This window comes from Pagrus major, chromosome 16 (assembly GCF_040436345.1).
Source record: "Pagrus major chromosome 16, Pma_NU_1.0".
NCBI classification, from domain to species: domain Eukaryota; kingdom Metazoa; phylum Chordata; class Actinopteri; order Spariformes; family Sparidae; genus Pagrus; species Pagrus major.
In genome coordinates, this window is record NC_133230.1 from 21612639 (window position 1) to 21618958 (window position 6320).

A 6320-nucleotide genomic window follows, 5' to 3' on the forward strand; every position below is an offset into this window, starting at 1 on the left:
ACTGCGGGATCACATCACACATAAAATGGAAAGATGAACTTCTTGAGTAAATGCACTGCAGTTACTTAGAGGGGTAGGTGTGACGTAGTTGTTTAGCACTTTCACTGACCATCATCAGCCGTCTGTCACCATATTTATCGAAACACAAGCTCTTCGAGGAATTTAAACGACCTGACCTCTATACATGGGTTCCTATGTGAACTAAAACCATTTTCAACACAAGATTACCACCTAGTGTCAGACTGTGTTCACAGCAGCTCAGTTCCTCCTCATTTCATTGACATTCCTATCCTAGTTTATGAAAGCCTAACTAGCAAGAGATAACCAGATGCTCCAATTTTCTCCCACTTTTATCGTGTGTTGGAAAGCACGTTAACACAGACCAGAGCTGTTTTTATGGAGGTCTGACTGGGGTATGTGTCCTCAGCCCGGGGTGGGAGTGTTTTTGTTTAGTTAAACTCACTCACACCCTGGGACCATGTCCAGCAGTATGACAACACCATCTCCCAGGGTTAAAGGATGGAATGAGGCGGAGGAACGATGGTGGGCTGAAATTAATCCCCTGTTGGCAGCCTCTGCTCTCGTATTATTTTAAGAGGTGTCGGCTGTGTTCTTTGAAAATTATTTTTTGTTGTTGAAGATTAGGGTTTTTGGATAACAGCTGGGTCTGATCCCAATGTTGCTACCCTTGACCTTTGACACAGCTGGACAGCTTATTGTTTGATAGCACTGCCTTCATGGATTAGATCTGTGATTGCCAACTAGGGGTACATGAACCCTATAGGTACTACTGCAGTGGCCAAGATTTACAGCGAAACAAAAGTAAAATCAACCAAGTCAATTAAATATATATGTATATAATATGTAGAAAATCTATATATTCAAATAGGCTGAAAGTAAACAGCCATAGTATTACAAACGTGATAATGATCTTTTACCAGTTTAACTTAGGCCTACTTGAAAACTAGTGAGCAAACAAACGGTAGTCGAGTAGATCATCTGCAGAAAGCACCCAGCAGTCTTAACTGTTCAGCTTGACTTTGCAGTGAGGTCATTTCAGCCCCCTCCAAATCACTACTGGCAGAAAGCAGAGCCAATGCAGTATTTTTACTTCCTCTTCCTGTTTGTGTTTCCACAACATTATCAGCGTGCCTTCACAGGTAGTGGACGTCAGAAACTGCTGCAGAGCTGAGAACATGCACATCTGCTTTCTGTTTACCCGCATAATCTTGTTCAACAGGCATTCCTGGCTGAAAGGTGCTTCAAGGGTCTTTTCACATAAGCCTTTTAATGCCGGTTGGCATGATGAGTGGTTTTCCTTTTTAGTCATGGTGGCGGACTGCAACTCAGCAAGGGCCATCGATACGCAAGTGTCATCACTGATGAAGTGCTCTCCACCTAATTTTTTTCCTGTCCTTCCAGTCCCTCCGTTCCCTCCATCACTCCCTGCTGCTTTTCTGCTTTGAATCAATTTCCACGCTCTATCAGAAAACATGCTCTTTATGTCACAGGGAGAACATTCCTGGCTCTGAGGACTCTTTTGAGACAGCAGATGTTCTGGCCAAAGTCAAATTTACTCTTTTTACACTCAAATTTCTTCATGCTTTTTGTGAAATTGTAGATTATAGGCCCACTTCCTATTAGGGTACTATCAGATAGCAAAGCATAAGGTCATTGTTTGTAACAGGAAGGAAGGAGCATTATCTTATATAACAACAGCTCAGCAGGCTGTGCTTATCCTCAGTGGTCTTTATGTGAGACATCATGTGTTTTAACATTGTGATCTGCTTCTGCTGTTTAGCCAATGTGTCTGATGCTCCATGCTACACGTGTATGGACAGGTGACATCCTTCTATTGTGGATGTTAAGATGACCACAGGCTGCACAAAGCTGCCTTTCACCAAAAATACTGAAAATGTAACCATTGTGTGCAGCAAATATGTTGCTGTCTTGTATAGACACTCCTTAAACAGCATGTCAGAGGGAGAATTGCTGGACACACTCATCACCTTTCAGTCGAAAGTCAGGGCCAACACAAAAGCAGCAACACAATGACATAAAATAGACTTGACTCCAAAATTGCTGTCACCACAGTTACCAAGACATAATAATCCGTGGAGAGATTTTATATTGTCAGTGCAGAAATCAAGGTCAAAAGTGTAATAACTCTTTGGTTAACAATGTTTTATTGCAGTGCTCTGTTGTTTTGGCAGATGATGTGCAGGGTTGAGAGGTGGGAGGGCTACTCGTGGAGGCCCAGTGGTCAGTGGCACAGTATGAGGTTCAGTCTGTATTTTTGGGGTGGTGAGTAGGGGTGAGCTTGTCTGTGCGATCCCATCAGCCCTGGGCTGAGCTCTTAATGCGGCCCTGACGCCTTGCTGGCGCAGGGGCCACGCTGCCTCACATCTGGAGCCAATTACCCTGGAGGAGCTGTGACAGAGCCCCCCACCACCACCCTCTACGCTCTGCACCGCTGTCCAACACAGCCTCAACCACTCTCACAGTTACATTCCACCACTTTTCACAACACCACTCTTTATTTTTGTCATCTTTTCTCCTCTGCCTTACAACAAACACATCCTCTTTATTGAGTTTTAACAAATTTGTTGTGGTTGTGACTTAGAGATTTAAGACATTAAAGGATAAGTTCACCAAAAAAATTCAAATTCAGCCATTATCCACTCAACACCATGTGGGTGGAGAGTCAGGTGAAGTTTCATAGTCCTTCCTAAACAACTAAAGTACCTGGGGACTTCATACAGTGTGTCTGGTGTACAGCCAAAACCACAAAAAAAAGTTCACCATTGTCATGTATGCAGCCCCTTCAGCTGAAAAAGGGGTGTAAATAGGGTCTTTAAAAATCAGTTTGGAATCTCAGGGTTTCTGGAGACTTGGATCACGCTGGACGAGATGTATGAAGCCATTTTATGTTTTTTAGTTGTTTTTTTTACACTTTAAACCAGTCCCCCCCTTTTAGAAAGGTGAATGCTGCAACGCTGTTTTTCTGTGAATCTCCAGAAATGTTTTGTGGACTATGAAACTTCACCTGACCTTCCTTCTGCATGGGGGTGAGAAGATGACTGAAAACTGAATTTTCATTTTTGGGTGAATCCTTTAATCACAGTGTCCCCTGTCCTCTCTCTCTCTCTCTCTTTCCTACTAAAGGCTAAAAAACAACAAAAAAAATTATTAGTTAATCGGAAACGTGACCACTGCTGGTAGAAGTTCTGCTGAATAGTGCCATCGTAAGTCATGTTTTCCTGTGGTGGAGCACTGGCAGTAAACACCACTTGTGAATAAAGCACATTTAGTACCAAATCAGCTTTTACAGGTGTGATTTATGGAGTGCCTCTGCTTCCACACAAGAGAGCCCCAGGGATGTATGTGTATGTATGCATGTATGAGTGTGTGTTGACTGTGTGTAGGTCCCTATACCTGAGGAGAGGTTGTGACTGTAGGATGGGGGTTAGCTCTGTGGAGGCGTGTTGGGGGTGTATACTGGCCCCGCAGGATTTCTCTCACCGGGGTCAAAAGAGTTGGGAATGGGCTTTGCCATAACTGGGCCATACTCTCCTTTCCCCTGCTGCCCTGTTTGGCACTAATGCTATGGTTCATTAGCCGCAGCTATAGGGTGTACCTGGGCATGGAGCCAGAGGATTGAGCTGTCCTGGGTTACACGGACATAAATTGGAGCGCAGACTGTGAAGTGAACGTGGAAACTCTACAGGTGGCTGAAATTAAGTCGATACAGAGAATCAGTCTGCTCTGAAATATGGGAGGCTTTTGGTAGCCGGCCTTTTGTGCAATAAAATTTTGGCATATTGAGGAGACACATCAGAAGTAATGTATGTGTGTGTGCACGTGTCTCTGTGTGTACATGTACACATGAAGCCCACAAGTCAGTGTTAGTTAGTCAGTTAGGTGACTCAAGTCATGTGAAGTTGCACACTTCTCCCATGGGTGCATAATTCAAGATTTGGCCGTGACAACCACTTACAGGGAGAAAGTTATAGGCTGGAATGAGGAGGATGGGATGCAGGGCAAAGAGCCACAGAGTTTGACGGACTGAGGGAGAAAAAGAGAGGTGGACCAAAGGTAGAACAAAGAAACAAAACAAATCATCCTGGACCGTAAAAATGCCAGCTCTGGCTCTGGGCTAAGAGGAAGTAAAATATACAGATTTAAAAGCTGCTTCTTCATGAGAGAGAGGCAATCAGAGGAAGAGGAGGGGGAGGTGAGGAGAAAAAATATTACTGTAGCAGTCTTATTCTGCCCTCTGCTGGACAATTTTAATAAAATATCTCTTAATACTTTTATTGAGCTTCTGTGAGCAGAGGTACACTAACTCCTCACAACTTGTGACCTCTGAGCACAAAAACAACATTAAAATACTTTGACTCTAAAGTGTTGTGAACAAAAACAAGCATGCTTACAATTTTTTGGTCAATCCGATCTGCAGCATAAATGTAGTAATAAAAGTACTGCTAATATCTGTGAGTTTACTCACCATTAAGCCGCTATCTGCTTGCCTCATCATTACGACCTTCTCTGCTCAGTAAGGTCATGTCTGAGATGTTGTTTACAAGACAGTCTGTATCCCAGGGATGTGTAAGAAGAGGGGACCCCGGCTCTTTATTTATAACAGCTGGAGCAGAGAGATGTGGAGCGCTGACATTTGGCAGAGTGGGGTGAGAGGTCAAGTCTAACACCAATAAAGTGGAGACTTTGATCGTGGCATTTATGGATGGAGCAGGCACAGCACCCTCACAGAGAGAGAGAGAGAGAGAGGGAGGGAGAGACAGAGAGAGAGAATGGCATTTAAAGAAGAAAAAAGAAAGGGCACGAAAAGAAAGAAGGGAGTTCATTTCAAATGTTTACTTTCACTTCAGGATTCACTTTTCATTAGCAACTGGAATTTCTTTTGTTATATTGTTTTTTAATTGGTCTATTAAGTGTACCAAACCAAACAAGATACTTGTTTTGACGTCACAACCCCAAAAACTCCATTTACAATGACAAAATAGACAAAAGCTGTAACTCCTGACATCTAAGAGGCTGGAACTAACTAACGCGAAGCATTTTTGCTTGATAAATTACTTAAACAATGGTTTTCTGATGACTAATTGATTAATTTAGGTCATCATGTCTGTGCAAATGAAGAGTTGTTCCAAATTTCTTTGCATCATATCACATCACTTCACTTGGACTGCCCCAATGAGAATCTGGCTGCGGCTAAATCTGGGCCAGGATTTCAGAAATACTGATGTCTGAATCCACATCTTCCCAATGCCACCCACTGATGCACCGCTTTTAGAACTAAACTCATTGCTTTAATTATTTAAGTTAATAAATAACAAAAATGTATGAGTAATGAAACCCTTTTCCCTGAAACTTATCTCTTGTGATGTCTATATTGGTCTATGTACCTCTGTCTGTTGCTGTTATGTTATATTACTTTATTTTTCTCTATTTTTTTTTTAAATCTTATTTTATATTATAAGATTATATAATTTTTTCTATATTTGAACCATTTGTTCTTACATCTGTCTTTTTTGAGTCACCCAACATTATGGAAGGACACCAGATCGCTGGCGTATTCATTTAGGTTGTCCCATCTGCGGCCTTGAGACAGCTACTAAATGGACCTGTTATTATAACAGATGCTGTTCAACAGATTGCATTGACAGATATTTTATTTCCTGTTACACCACTGTGGTGATGACAGAAACCTGACTGTGCATGATAGTAAACAAACATGCATTCCTTAGCTGTTTTGGGAAAATCTGGTACCACTCTCTAATAAGGCACCCATTAAAAAGGGCTGTTAATTTGAAAGCATTAATCAGTGGTAAATAAAACATTTATCAGTGCTTTGCAGATCACCAATAAGATTTTTGGGTTGCCAGGTTGCGAAAACTCCCCTCGCCGGCATTCCATTAATAAATGCTCATACATTGTAATAAATCATTCTGGGGTGAGAAACACCAGATCCCTTTATTATATTATATTATATTATATTATATTATATTATATTATAACTTATTATATTACTGTGTATTATTATAATATTATATATTGTATTATATTATTATAAAAATAACAGCACTTAAAACCCTCCATGAGTAACTTGCGTAAAACTAATTTATGCATTTTGGTTCTTTCTTTCTTTCTTTCCTTGCTTTTTCTTTCTTTTTTTTTCTTTCTTTATTTGCTGTAGAACAATGTTGTTAAGGTTTATATTATATATTTATATGATATTATATTATATCATATGCCATTATATTATATTATATTATATTTAATATTTTTTAAAGTGCTGT